Genomic DNA, 16,014 nt, shown 5'->3' with positions numbered 1-16,014 from the left:
TAAGAAGTGTGTGTTAATGACCAGAGGTGGGTTCGTTTGCATTTTACTTGTATTATATATTTTTATACGTTAAGATGCACGTTGTTTAAGTGTACTGTTTAGGGTTTATATGTTGGGAATGTGCCTTAGTGTTACTTACATGCAGCAATATTATTTAATAATAATTATGGTATTACATCAATGTATTTACTATAAGTTTGTTAATACTATCTACTGATTTCGTTACTGAGTTGATTTTATACTATCGGTAATCTAGTGCCTAAGTTGAGTAATACTGCCATCTAGTGGACTTTGATCAATTAACCAATAAGTTTTATATATTCTTTTTTATTGTAGACCACACACACACACATACACCTATATACCTATTCAAATACTGGTGTATATCTTCAAATAAATTAATTCAATTTCATTCTAAGCTGCTGTGTGGAATTCTCTGCATCATTTGCCAGTGTCCTGATCGACACTCCGGAGTGAACACTATAAGTCCTGAACACACTACAGATAAAGTGGTCCTTTGATACAATTACACATATTGAAAAAATATGAATGTTTATTAGTGATATTTTTTTCTTTGATTATTGTATATTCGTCTGGAGAAGCCAGATGGACTGGAATTCACATTCTGGTAGGAAGATACAAGAACCTCGATTGACGTGACTGGAGCGAATATTCTAGGGTGAAAAAAATACACAGAAATTTGTGCCGGAATAAAGCGAGAGTGATTTACGAAGGGGTATCAATGTTTAGTTGAGTTGTTTTTGTCAATAAATAGTTGAAAGAAAAATAATCTCAATGCCAATTTCTGAGCAGGACTTTAAAAACATCAAGGAAGGACAAGAGCATCATATGATGTGTACACAGATTAAATGATTAAATTTAAAAACACAGCACCAGGTTGGCATCAGCTGCTGCTCTTCTTGATATGCCAGAGTGCCTCCTAGTTCTTGAGAGTCCATGTGGTGCTTATTTTGATGGCTGCTACAAATTGATTATTGAAATTTCTTTTTCCATTTTGCAGACCAGTATCATTTGCTATGGTGAATTCCTTGGTAGTAACTGTAATTATTGGGGATATGTATTTTTTATTTTTGTCCTTGTCAATCGATTTGTATGGATTATTTTCCATCAATCAGTAATGCACTGTAGTGGATCATTTTGCTTATTGTTACTTTTTGCACTTCTGTTTTGTCTTTTTCACCAATTATAACTGGATGGAGAATGTTCAGGGGAAGATCATACTGGTTCCCAAACATCCCGGAAATGCTCCTTACAAGTCATGCTGGATTACCAGAAGCCATTCTGGGTCCAGAATAAAAGGAGTCCGCTGACCTACCTTGAGGTTTCACAACTGGGAAGAAGAGAACCAGAATTTCATTATTTGAATGATTATTGGCTGTGCTTTATTGTTCAAGGTACTTCGAAGATTAAAAATCCATTATATGAACCTGTGATTATGTTGGGCATTATTGGGTCTGGGGTTTGGAGGTTTTGGTGTTGCCCCCTGCTTGCTATACAATATGCTTAGAATTATGTACTCGTCCAAACCTTTACTTTCAAAATTATTTTTCATCTCAGTCCTTGGAAAAAATATATTTATCACCAGACACAGAGGAGGCTTACATTTTGTACACTGGATTGGGCATTGAATTTATTGTATTATTAATTAATTATGTTAATTATGTCTTAAACATATAAGCATAGGGTAATAGTGAGGGGAACCTCTTTCAGGTTCAGATGATATTAAAAGTTGTGTCCCTCTGTGATTGGTGCTGGGGCTGCTGCTTTTAATATAAATAAGTGATCGGGACAGAGATGCTGTATACTGTAATCAATACAATGGCTAGTTTTGCAGATTATACCAAAATGAGAGAAAAGGCAGACAACGAACAATCAGTTAAATAATTGTTACAGAGGAATATTGGATAGCACACCAGCTTGGGCAGAACTGTGTAAAATTAATTTTAATGTACGTACATGTAAAGCATTAAATGTAGAATATACAAATATTATAATAAATCCTGAATGCTCACCGTTCTGGGAATGGTTATATGGTAACTTCCAAACCTTTTGAAGTAAGAACTACACTGAGAAGGATTATCTGTGTGCCACTAATATTCTGTGCTCTGCTATCTGTAGTGCCCTGTGGCCCTAGATTTCACACCAGGATGTAATGAAGTCGGGGATTCTGATGTTCCTCTGACGACACAAACATGGTGTGTCCTGTGATGGACGGCACCTGTTAAAGGGTTGATTCCTGTCTTATACCTAATGCTGATAATGCTGACCCTGATCACATCTGAGTTTGAAATGGAAACATCAGGATTAGGAATTGTCATGTTATGGTCTAGTTGTTTTTTTTTTGTTTTTTTTTGTTTGTTTTTAAGAAAAGTAGTGATGAGTAAAACTTTGCAAACAAATTGTCCTAACACCATTATCACATATGTTTTTCATTTCTCACATTTTTTTCCATCTGCAAATTCCGCTGTAAACTTGGGAAAATGAACCTGCTCCTTGAATGTCTTAAGTAGGCAAGTACAGGATGCTGAAAAAAGCATATTGCATTGACCCTCCGCATCAAGAGGAAACAATTGAGGTTTGTTCGGGCATCTGGTATAGATGCCTACTTGGGCACCTCCCTGTGGAGGTTTTGCAGGCATGGTCAGCTGGGAGGAAACCCTGGAGAAGATCCAGCACTTGCTAGGAGGATTATATCTCTCAGATGGCCTGGAAACACCTTGTGAGCATGTGAAATTGTATGCTGTATTTCAAATTATTTAAGCAGACATACTGAATTTTTCGAGATCATGGTATGAAAGTCTTAGCTTTTGCTGCCATCATCATTATCATCATAGGAGATTGTATACCTCACTAAGGAACATAAACACAAGGTGTCTCCAGTGATTGTATAGCAGCCATCAAACTTGCTCATTCACAGGAATGTCTGAAATCAAAGGAATCCACTAGAGCCGTCATGGTGGAGTAACAAATCTATGTGATCAATCTGGATTGACAATTGAAGACACAAGGAATAGTGATGCATGACTACTTTATTAAAATTTGACTACAAAAGGTTTTTAATAATTAGACGCTTCAGTGGATGCTTGACGTCTCTTCATCTAAGAAGAAAAAAAAACAAAAGATGAATGAGCAGATTACAGCAAATGTAACAATTAAACATTCAATGAAAGGACTGCAGAGCAACAAATGGTAAAGAAGGCCAGTTGTCAGCAGAGAGGATGAGACTAAGGGGCCAAGATGGTTATGATACACAAGATAAGATTTTTTAACAAAGATAAGTAAAAATGAGTGGAATGATTCACATAAAGTAGAATTTACAGAGAACATAAAAAAACAGAGAAATTTGACAAACGAGAGCAGACCACTCAGTCCATCAGTCCTGTTTGTTTAGCTAATCGTTATGCTGCTCCAACTCCGTGTGAAATGCATTGGATTTAGAAAGTATTCAGTCACCTTCACTATCTGCACATTGCATGGTGTTTTAGATTTCATTTTCAATGGAAAAATTGTCCATTTTTGTCCATCAGTCTACATTCAGAAAGCCAAAATGACAATGTGTGAACATTTCTTACAGAACAGTTACCAAATTTTTTAAAATTTAAACTGAAATGTCTCATATATTCCTAGAAGTACTCAGACAGTTTGCTGTGTCACCAAGGTGTATCCTGTTTGATTTACTGATCCTTGAGATGTGTCAAGAACCCTATTGGAGTCCACCTGAGGCAAACTGAATGGATTACACATCATTCAGAAAGACACACGTGTCTCTGTGTATAGAAGGTCTCACAATTCACACTGCATATCAGGACAACAACCAAGCCAAGCAGTCCAAGGATCTCTATGTAGACCTCCCCAAAAAAACTGTGGTGAAGTATAAATCAGGGAAACGTTATCAAACCATTTCTAAAATTATGAGTGTTCAAAGTGACCTCATGAAATGTGAAATGGAAGAAGTTTGAAACAACCAGGACTCTTCCTAAAGCTGGCCATCCAGCCTTCCTGAGTGATGGGGCAAGAAAGAGTCTTAGACAGAGAGGCAAGTAAAAACTCAATGGTCCTCTGCTGAGATGTGGGAACATGTGAGAAGGACAGCCACATTGGAAGCATTTCATACATTCTGAATATATTTAATCAGAAGTGCCGCCATCTTGAAGCAGTCACTCTTTAGACTGTGAAGACGTTTTTATTCACTTCCTAATGTGTTTCTCTATTGTGTTTGTTTCTCAATTGTATGTGGTTTGCCTGCAGGTGCCCCAACTCTTTATGCTTCTTGTTCTAGTTTCACCTAGAAGATGAAAGAATATCATGCTGGAGAAAATAATTTTTCTATGCATCAACTACTTTATGGCAACTGTTTTTTAATTTTTAAATATTCAAGACGGGGCAGAGCTTTCAACCAAAAACACAATGGCAAATGAAAAGCCCTGGAGCAAGTTTCAAAATGACTGAAACTGAAGAATTGCTTGAATCGTGCAGTAATGATGATGTGAATTGGTTATCAAACATTGACACAAATAGTGAAAATACCACCTGTCTAGTAGATCCTGACCTGCACTGTTTCAGTTATATTCATATTTGTCATCTTCTTGAAACTGCGGCCACTGACTTTCTTATTGCTCATTTATGGGTAACTCCGCACTAATGATGCCAGTTGATCCTGATTACCAGAACTATTTATGATTTGTCAATGACAGTCTGGCGGATTAAATAGTTGTTGAAATGAACTGCTATACTGAGCATTGTCAGAACAATCACAGTAAACCATTTGCTTGTCGCATTCGCTGACAGCCTATCAATGAAGATGACTTTTGGGTGTTTTTCAGTAAACCTGATATGGCAGGGCATAGTGGGAAAACCTGTCCAGAGATGGTGCTGGTCCACAATCCGGTTGTTACTGATGCCCATTTCCGGTGAAGAGTGAATGTCGCTTATCACTCATTATGAAATACCTGACTATGACTATGATGATGTCCTTCACCCAGAACTGAAACTGTATAAACTTTGAGAGGTGTATGAAGTGATCATAAAAAATGTGCAGAAGGATTTGTTCCCAATTGTGACTAAAGAATTAACAAAAGTTACAATTTAAGGCCGTCTTGGGTAGAATAAATCACATTAGAACAATTTGGATGAGGAAAGGCCATCCAGCCCAACAGTACTCATTAGTTCTATTTACTTAATTCTTTCAAAATAGCATTAAGTCGAGATTTGAACATCCCTAAAGTGCTACTGTCTACCACAATACATGGTCACGTAATCAATATACCTGTGGTTCAATGTGAGAAGAAAAACTTCCTAATGTTAATGCAAAATTTACCTAAACTTATTTCCAGCTCTGTCCCCGTGTTCTTGATGAACTCATTTTAAAGTCACTGTTTCTATCCACTGGACTAATTTACTTCATGATTTAAAAATATTCAATCATGTCTCCACTCATCTCCATTAGCTTAAGCTGAAAAGCCTCAGCCTTTTAAATCTCTCCTCATAACTTATCACCTGTAGCCCTGGAAAAGGCCAGGCTGCTCTTCTCTGGACTTTATTCCATTCTGATAGTCCTTTTTGTAGCCAGGAGACCATGACTACACACAGGACTCACCAGTGTGTTATAAAGCTTGAGTATATCTTCCTTGGACTAGTACTCTACACATCAGGGTCTTATATAAATTGACATTCTGTTAGTGTTCTTAATACCTTCTAAACTCTGTCTGGCAGTTGATAGTGTGGAGTTCACTACGACTTCTAAATCTAAAATTCTCTTAAGGTTTACTTCAGACCTCCTATTGTGTATTCAAACCTTATATTTTTACTTCCTATATGTAATACTTATTATTTACTAGCATTAGATTTCATCTGCCATGAATCACCCCAAGCCTGTATGCTGTCCAAGTCCCTATGTGATGGTTCAATGGATTCTTCATTAGATGGTAATCCACCTAGCTTGGTATTATTTGAATTCTTAAACAGCTTGTTATTTATATTCAAATTAAATTATTTATATAAATTAAAAATAGCGGCCCTGGTGCTAATCACTGCTGGACACCACAGTTAACATCACCCAATTCTAATAAAATTCCTCACTGCTTCCTGTGTTTGAGCCAATTCTGCACACCACACCCTGAACACCAGCATCTTTTATTTTGATGCCCATATACCAATTTTTGAAATAATTTCTGAAAGTCAATATCAATAATATCATGCGCTCCACTCTCATTGTATCTTGTTGTTGCCTTCTCATATAATTCCAGCATGTTAGTGAAACACGACCTCCCTCTTTTGTACCCATATTAACTGTTCAGTAAAACTTCTGCCCTTGCCACGTGTTGCTTGATCTTTTCCTTAATATTTCCATTCATGTTCTCATTCTCATTGTGAACGATTTGGTTTTAAGTTCTACATTGTATGCAAAGCAAGTTCTGGGATTATCTGAGACAGGATACTTCACACCAGTAAAGGGACCAACTGAGATGGCAGGTAGAGCCAATAAGGCATCGCTATATCATCTGTGCTCTGACCAAGGTTACTCTATAATGAAAGGCAGTTTCTATACTGCACCTGAACTGCGTGAGATTTTACTTCAAAGCAAAAAACGATGCAAACTGAAACATGGTGCAGTAGCTTTGTGACAAAAAGGGAAAATGATTGCAATGAAGTGGAAGGACCAAAAAGACATCTGCCTCCCAAGCACTGTTCACAATGAAGCAAATGTCAATGTCCATGTTGGGGAAAATATGGAAGTAAGTTTGGTGTTATAATCGATTACTATAACACAACAGATGGCATTGATCATGAGTGTCGGGCACTAACATTCAAACCTGTCTAGATGGGAGAAATAAAGGTGCTGGAACAAAAGTAGATGGCTTGGTGTGCCAAGTGGGTAAAAACAAAACGGTTTAATCTCAATAAAAACAAACAATGGAACCAAACAAAAGGACTTCAATGTGTGTTTTCTTGTCAATAAATATTCATTTCAATCGGTCATTTTAGATGGCTGTTGTTCTGGCTCAGGGTGGCAGAAGCCTGGTCAACATCTAAAATGAGACACCATCCTCCGTGGACAGTGTCCTTTTATTTTGGACAAGAAGGGGTGGGGATTCTTTTGTTTCGTGCCCTCAAGGGATGTTTACTCATGGTTGTGAGGGAAGAAGGACATAAGATTGGTAGCAACAGTGCCCTCTCTCATCCTGGGGTGGTATAACTTAAATTAGGTGAGCCAGGAAGAAGACACTCTGGTGTGTATGTGTGACTCCTGTTATGCAGAGGCAAAATAAAAATATATTACAAAAAAAAAAAGTCTTTCAACATCTGCGAGAACAGTGACTATGTGCATTGGTGACTGTTTCAAAACAAATTGCATGAAGGATGTGCACTAAATCTGTACCATTACCTCAGTATACATGAGACTTGTCTTGTCTACTGTCACTCTGTTATTGTGTTGTCATTTGGATGTTTTTGTTACACATAATACCTTTTTTGTTGTTGAAAATAAAGCTCAATCCCTTATGCACATTTATGTCACGCTAAGGAGGTTAAGCAAAGTTGATTGGGACACAGAAAAGAAAAAGACAATGACAGACTCATATGGTGTCTCACACTGAGTGCCTTACCTTTACATGTTAGAACACATGGGAAATACTGTAAGAGAAATAAATAATTAAAATGATGTACTCTGAAAAACATGTCTATCATTCTGCTCAGGAATAAATTTAACACCAATAAATCAAAGATATTTGACTGAAAACGTCTACACTTCAAGTGGACAAAAAAGAGCATGAAAACTGAGACTCAGGAAGTTATCCATTAATAATAATAATAATATATATTATTTGTATTAATGTACTACTTCTAATAAAAATTGTTCCTTACATTTATATATTGCTTTCCTCACTTTTCAAAGTGCTTTACATAGCAAATGGTGAGCCACTTCAACCACCCTCTATGTGCAGCATCCATCTGGATGATGTGATGGTAGCCACTTTTGCACCATTACTCTCAACACACATTAGCTGTTAGGTGAAGAAGTGGTGATAGATAGTTAGCCAATCTGAGACGGAGGATGATTAGGGAGCCAGGATGACTAGGCCCTGGTGGCTAATTTACCCAGGATATCAGGATACACGCTGCTCTTCATGAAGGATCTTTCATGATCACAGAGAATCAGGACCTCGATTTTAGGTGTCATCCAAAGGATGGAGCCATTTTTACAACACTAGGCAAATTGTTGCTGCTGTCTCTGATTGCAGACGCTCATAGTGTTATATTTTCCTAGTCTTACAGAGTAGACAGGCGTGGTGGCTCTGAGGCTAGGGATTTGCACTGGCAATCAGAAGGTTGCCGGTTCAATATCCATAAACTGACAAAAGTGACTCTACTTCGTTGGGCCCTTGAGCAAGGCCCTTAACCTGCAATTACTTCGTCCTGGGTATGATGTTAATCTGCATCCAGCCCTGCATGTAGGCCCTTCAACCTGCAGGGAAAACCTGGAAGTTGGTGGCAGAATTGACTCTCCAGCCGCCAAAGAAAGAAACTTCTCGCTGGTTCCATTCCATCTGAATTTGTCTGGTGCTGACATGTCACCCATTGCATTGCTGGACTCATGTCCTAATCTGGGATCCTGAGTTTGTTAGTCATTATGCATCTTGTGTGAAATAACAAAATTGCTCAGTTACTCCATAATAACATTGAATTGAAGGGTGGGCCCGACTAAAGAAGGTAGTCCAGAAGAAGCAGAAGAAGGACAAGAGTGGAGAGGGAAAGAAAAGTGTAAGCTAAAGGTTAGAGTTTGGATACTAAATATTGGGACAATGACTGGGATTCGCCAGATTTGACGGTGTGATGGACATTATGATGTAAGAATATTGAGAGACAATCTATCAGGAATATCTTCTCACCGCTAGATGGCAGCATCCATCAGCGGTGCTACTTGTACTGACACTCGCAAGGAATGTTGGCCAATAAGACAGGCGGGGGTGGCCAGGGTGTTACTGCAGGGGTACATGATCCCTAATTTGCAGAACCTCTGCTTGAACTGGAAATGCCTTCATCCAGGTGAGTCAGAATCAGGTGTGGAGACGGACTGGGAGATCATAATCAGCAGGAGAATAAAATCAGAGCAAGCAGCACCAGGGATGAAGTGGTGGAGATTTAACGATGAAGAGGCTGATGAACAGGTTTAGGGAGAAAGTTTGAAATGAAGTGCATTCATTTGAGAGTATGGAGGAATAGTGGGAGAAGAACAGCAAAGTTGTATTCATTAAAATTGAAGAGATGTTGGGATAAGATGACAGGAAGGAGCCCACATGGGGACAAAGAGACATGGTGGTGGGACAAGGAGGTTCAGGATGTGATAGCAGCTAAGAAGGAGGCAAAGAATATCTGGTACCAATCAGGGAGGGAAGAAGATAAATAAATGGATTGGCAGACAAACAAGAAGGCAGTGGCAAGAGCTCAGGGACAGATTTTGGAGGAGGTGTATGAAAACCTGGAGAGAAAGAGAGGGACAAAACACTTTTGGCATGGCGAAGACTAGAAACAAGGTTGGGAAGGATTTTAGTCAGATAAAGCAGATGAAGAGAAGAGAAAAGAATACCAAAGGAATGGAGGAACTGTATCAATGTACCCATGTATAAGGAAAAGGGTGAGATTGAGGACTGTGGAAACTATAGAGCTAATGTCACACATAAGGAATACTTTGGAAAAGTTAAAGAGAGAAGTCTTAGGAAAGAGACCACCATAGGTTGAAGCAGGTTGTTTTATGGACATGTGATGTGGAGAAACAATGAATATGTGAACAAATGAGGGATTGGGATGGGAAAGAAAATGATGGATACTAAAGTGGAGTAGGATGGAAAGAGTAAAGTAAGATCTGAATGAATAGGGTCTGTCTAAGGAGGAGGTGCAGGAAGAAAGTTGATTAATCACAATGACCCCACATAGAAGTGGGAAAAGATCTGAAGATTTGTCTCTCAAACAGTATGGAGAGAACTGTATGGGCTTTTTTGTACTCAAAAAATCTCAACAGAAATCACCACAAAACAAAGCATATTGAATAATAAGTTCAAATTTGTTTAAGTTTCATATTTTTTAATGTACGAAATTCTTACTTGATGGGCAGAGTCTCTTATCTGGAGCACCCTGAAAGAGAAAAATTTGTGACTGATCAGAAGAGTAAAGCATTGGACATTTTCTTTTCTATATCAATGATAACTTCACATGACAATCACAGGACATTAAAAATTAACTAAATTAAAAATAAAGAATCCCTGATGGGCACTCAGATGACAGAGAGATGTTCACATCTGTAAGAGAGCAGCTACTCCATGGTAGGTGTCAATGCATTTTAAAAGCCTGTGGTGATCAGTTAGCTGCCATTATTGCTTGCATTTTGTAGACCTCAATGACAGAACTGATGTCCCCATCTGCTCCATAAAGACAAGAATGACCATTTTCCAAAAGAAAAGATGGAGATTCTTTGAGAAGCTAGCATATTGAAGATGAAAATGACATGTACACATCTGGAATATCATCATCAACAAGTCAATACATTTCCCTTCTACAGTGGACTCAGAAAGTATTCAGACCCATCCACTTTTTTCACATTTTGTTATGTTGCAGCTAAAATCAAGCAACACCAAATACCACAGAATGACTAATAGTAAAAAAATTCATTTTTGTGAAGATATTAAAAATACAAATCTGAAGTAGCACATTACTGCAAGAATTTATACCCTTTACTCTGTACTTAGTTCAAGAACCCTTGGCAGCAATTCCAGCCTGGAATTTTCTTCGGACTGCAATGACGAGCTTTTCACATTTGGATGTGAGGAATTTCTGAAATTCATCTGTGCTTATTGGTGGGCAGTTATTTTCAGGTCTCCCTAGAGATGTTCAATTGATTTAAAGTTTGGACTCAAACTAGACAATTCTTGGACATTCTCATAGGTGTCCTTAAGCCACTCCTGTGATGTCTTTCCATTAGGCTGATTGTCATTGTCCTGTTAGAACGTAAACCTTCGACCCAGTCTGAGGTCCATGACACTCTGGTGCAGGTTTTCATTAAAGATGTCTCTGGACTTTGTTTCAGCTTTCCCTCAAACCTTACTTGTCACCCAGTCATCAACCCCATAGTATGATGCTTCCAACACCATACTTCACTATAGGAACGGTATTCAATAGTTGATGAGTTGTGCCTGGTTTCCTCCAGACTTCATGCTAAACCTGTTTTTTATCAGACCTGAGAATCTTGTTTTTCACAGTCCTAGAGTGGTTTAGGTTTTTTTTGGAAAACTCCAAACAAGCATCCATGTTTTTTTTACTGTGGAGAGGCTTCTGTCTGGCTGATCAGCTATGAAGCCCATATCAGTAAACTGTTTTCATTCTGGAAGTTTCCATCTCCACACAGGTTCTCATCAGATTCTTGGCCACCTCCTTTTCCAAGGCCCATCTCTCTTAATAGCACAATTTCTCCAGGTGTCCTGCTCTAGGAAGAATTGTGGTTCTTCCAATGTTCTTCCATTTAAGAATTCTGGAGGCAGCTGGGTTCTTGGGAACCTTCAAATCTGCAGGAATGTTTTTCTAGCTGACACAATCCTGTTCTTAAACGCAACAAGTAGTTTCTTGGACCTCATGACTTTGTATTTGATTTTTTGATTTTGATATACTTTATTAATTCCCAAGGGATAATTGTCAAATCACACGACCCTTGGGGGTCAGAGTGCAGGGTCACCCATTGTGCAGTGACCCTGAAGCAATGTTTAGGTGAAGGGCCTAAGGGAGACAGATCTATTCTAGCAGTAACAGAATTTGAACTGGCAACCTTTCAGATACCAGCGCAGATCCTTAACCACAGGTCTGCCATTTCTGCTCATCTGTGGGACCTTTTATAGAGAGGTGTGTGCCTTACCTAATCAGTCAAATCAAATGAATTCATCACTGGTGGACTCGAAGAAGGTGTAGAAACATCTCAATAAATAAAACGGGGTGCACCTGAGTCAATATCTAGTGTCATCAGAAACGGTCTGAATACTTCCATTGATGTGAGATTTCACTTTATTGTTTTTATTCAATTTTGCATTGTTTTTGCTTTAATTCTAAGATACTGAAGTTGCTTGATGTGAGAAAAAAATGATGCGTAAAATGTGAAAATTGTCTGAAACTTTTTGAATCAGGTGTACTTCACACCATTGTGTCCCACCTGGATAATAAAATCTGCTGTGCCAGACTACTATTTATAGATAAGAGTTTAGTATTTAAAGGATAAGCTTAATATTTTTCAAGTCATAGTTATTTCTTCACAAACATGATACAGATGTGGACACATTAGCTGGTCTCCTTCTGGCACATTGTAAAAGTGCTGTATGCCCCCTGAAAAATCATGACATAAAAAGCAATTGTCCCCTGTACGTCTTTGACATGTCATTGAGTTAAGCAAACAAAATGTGAAAAGAGATCAAGTAGTGTTTCTACTGCAAAGAAATTCTGAAATGGCCTGGACATATTTGTTCAGGACCCCTAAAATAGCCTAAATAATTGGATTCAAGTGATTTATCAAACTAGCAGTTCTCTTGAATTTGTTCCACACGTCTCCAATCGTGCTATCAGTCATTCTGTCCATTTAAATGAATAAAAGTCGTCACTCTGCTGTGTGGTGTCATTGTATGTTCCACAAAGGAGTGAGTTGTCTGAGGAGTCCAGAAGAAAAATGATAGTCAAGTACATTTTAGGTCTTACTGCAGCGTTTCTAAACCTTTAAGTATTTGCGAGCCGAGTTTTCATAATAGTTTTAATCGCGCCCCCCTCTAACATTTTTTTAAAATGTAGATGCATATTTTATTATACCTACTTAACTTTTATTAACATTTATCTACAGTAACTCTATATTTATTTTTCTAGTATCAGAATGTAGTTTAAGTTAATTTGTTTTGGTTTCAACAGATTTTTTTTTCATATTTTTGATTCTTGTTTTCTTTTTTTCACATCTTCGCGCCCCCCCTAGGGGGTCCCGCCTCACAGGTTTAGAACCACTGTCTTACTGAAAATATTTATACTTATATTAAGTTGTCTAAAATTGTTATATTTATACATGTGTAAAATTAGGCAACACAGTTTAATTTTCAATGAGTGTGTTGTTAGCAATTTTAACTACATACTGAGTACGGCAAAACATTTCTTTGTGTCACCAAGCTTGGTTTCTTGGTAGCTCTTTATTCATACCCATTGCAAAATTAGATATAGATATCTATATTTAATAGATATTAGACTGTGTTTCCCTTCTTTCGACATGCAAGAGAATGAATTTTGATTGGCAGCTTCCATCCATTCGGCGAAATGGCGGACTCCCTGCCATATCAACTCCTTTCTTTTCACCATCTTATTTCCAAGTACAACACACTCGTGATTGGACTGCTTCTTTCTCTAACTGTTGATGCCCCTTATCCCACCTTTTGATGCTAGTTGGTCATTTCATTATATTTAGATTTGACATGAATAACTTTCCAAAAGGAATGCAAAATGGTCTACTAAAAGATACTGAATGAAGGGTCTGAATACTTCGATCAATGTGAGAGTTCAGCTTTTCATATTGAATCAATTTTGCAAACCAATTTCCAAATCAATTTACAAACCTTACTGAACACACATCTCCACTTTGTCATTATGGGCTACGGAGAGCAGATTGATTGGAATGAATGGCCAATTTCACCATTTCAGATATTAAATGTATGACACAATAATTTGTGCAGAAAGTCGGAACACACTCTGAACCCACTGTAACAACGTAAAGAAATCTGCAGATGTCAAAAGTGCACAAGTGCTGCTCTCCCGCTCACTCCATAGTTATATATAAAATAGGTAAAGTTAACATTGAAAATCAACAAGAATTTAATAGCATTTAATTCAGTTAATAGCATTATATCTGAGAAGACCCTGCAATATTTATTTCATGTTTAGAGTAAATAGCCACACTGACCAAACATATTGAAGAGGTCGCCTAATACAGCGTCAATACTCACCGCTGCCACCATTGCAACAAGCATAGCGGTGGCGATGAGGAAAACTGCTTTCACAGCAAACATGGTGATCGTCTCAGAGGATGAGGTCTCAGGATCTCTAAATGCTTGGGCATCTTATGCACTTTTATATATTTAGACTATGCAAATACATCAATGATAAAATTTAAATGTGATCTCACTAATTTGCATTGGTGTGTAAGGTGGGCAGAGTAGGAAGCATTTGCTTCTTTATCAGTAATTCACAAAATTTGACTATTAGGACCTAAAGGTAGTCTTATTACGTCACGTGTTTATTACAGGAGTTTTACAAATGAGAATAAATTCTGCACTTTAAAATGCAGAGGTGGCCTTTACTTTTGAAATAATCAAGGGAGTGACATAAGAAATAGTGAAATTAGACAAAAAAGTCTTAAATAAATCAGTTAGTATGAGCTCAGGTTGTCAAGTTTTTGAAAGAGCAGGTCCCAGACATACTGATAAAAATGAAGAAAAGGAAAGCCTGACTAGAGTGGGAAAACCGAATGTCCTGACCTGAGCAGTGGCTGAAGTGGAATAAACATCTGGTGTCACTTGTTGTGGTGGGCAATGAATAGCAGAGGTGGCGTACTCCTTGTTTGAACGGTAGGGGGCATTGTAGCACCCCAAACCCCAAGACACAACCACAGTGACACAAGCCCCAGATTCAAATAAAATGTTTATTATTAAAAATTACCTTCACAAAAGGCTTCTTTATGATAATGTAACAGTGACCATACTACAAGCACAACTTTCCTCTTTCCCTTTCCTCCACTTGACCCTGAGCAGCTTTGTCATCTTCCACCAAACTCCAACTCATCTGGATGATGTCCAGCAGCCCCTTTTATCTTAGACCCTGGAGTACTTTCAGGTCTATCACATTGCATCTAGGATTTAGTTGTATGAAATTAAATCAAATGTGAAAAACTGGCTGTGCAAAAATGTGGGTCCCCTTGTAATTTTGCTGATTTGAAATAATGTTACTGCTAAATCCTGATTACTCGCAACACCAAATCGGTTGGATTAGATCGTTAAGTCTTGAACTTCATAGACAGGTGTGTCCAATCATGAGAAAAGGTATTTAAGGTGGTCAATTGCAAGTTGTGCTTCCCTTTGACTCTTCTATGAAGAATGACAGCATGGGATCCTCAAAGCAACTCTCAAAGATCTGAAATCAAAGATTGTTCAGTCTCCTGGTTTAGGGGCAGTCTACAAAAAGCTATCTCAGAGGTTTAAACTGTCAGTTTCAACAGTAAGGAATGGAATCAGGAAATGGAAGGCCACAGGAACAGTTGCTGTTAAACCCAGCAGGTTTGGCAGGCCAAGAAAAATACAGGAGCGGCATATGTGCAGGATTGTGAGAATGGTTACAGACAAGCAACAGATCTCCTCCAAAGACCTGCAAGAACATCTCGCTGCAGATGATGTATCTGTACATCGTTCTACAATTCAGCGCAATTTGCACAAAGAACATCTGTATGGCAAGGGTGATGAGAAAGAAGCCCTCTCTACACTCACGCCACAAACAGAGTCGCTTGTTGTATCAAATGTTCATTTAGACAAGCCAGATTTATTTTGGAACAAAGTGCTTTAAGCCGATGAGACAAAAATGTAGTTATTTAGTCATAACAAAAAGCTCTTTGCATGGTGGAAGAAGAACACCGCATTCCAAGAAAAACACCTGCTACCTACTGTCAAATTTGGTGGAGGTCCCATCATGCTGTGGCCAGTTCAGGGACTGGGGCCCTTGTTAAAGTCGAGGGTCGGATGAATTCAACACAATATCAACAAATTCTTCAGGATAATGTTCAAGCATCAGTCACAAAGTTGAAGTTACGTAGGGGTTGGATACTCCAACAAGACAATGACCCAAAACACAGTTTGAAATCTACAAAGGCATTCATGCAGAGGGAGAAGTACAATGTTCTGGAATGGCCGTCACAGTCCCCTGACTTGAATATCAGCAAAAATC

At 38.2% G+C, this 16,014-nt stretch overlaps 1 long non-coding RNA gene across 1 annotated transcript in view; it reads right to left on the bottom strand.

The window, feature by feature from the left end:
- Nucleotides 1-3,032: 3,032 nt before the first annotated feature.
- Nucleotides 3,033-16,014, bottom strand: part of LOC120526369 — a 16,787-nt gene continuing 3,805 nt past the window's right edge. The window contains exons 2-4 of the long non-coding RNA XR_005633141.1: nt 10,122-10,152; nt 7,626-7,653; nt 3,033-3,119 (exon numbers count right to left, since the gene is read on the bottom strand). This is a non-coding gene — a long non-coding RNA (uncharacterized LOC120526369). The remainder of the gene's footprint in view (nt 3,120-7,625; nt 7,654-10,121; nt 10,153-16,014) is intronic.

Source organism: Polypterus senegalus, chromosome 3, assembly GCF_016835505.1.
Source record: "Polypterus senegalus isolate Bchr_013 chromosome 3, ASM1683550v1, whole genome shotgun sequence".
NCBI classification, from domain to species: domain Eukaryota; kingdom Metazoa; phylum Chordata; class Cladistia; order Polypteriformes; family Polypteridae; genus Polypterus; species Polypterus senegalus.
This window is presented reverse-complemented; position numbering and strand designations above follow the sequence as displayed.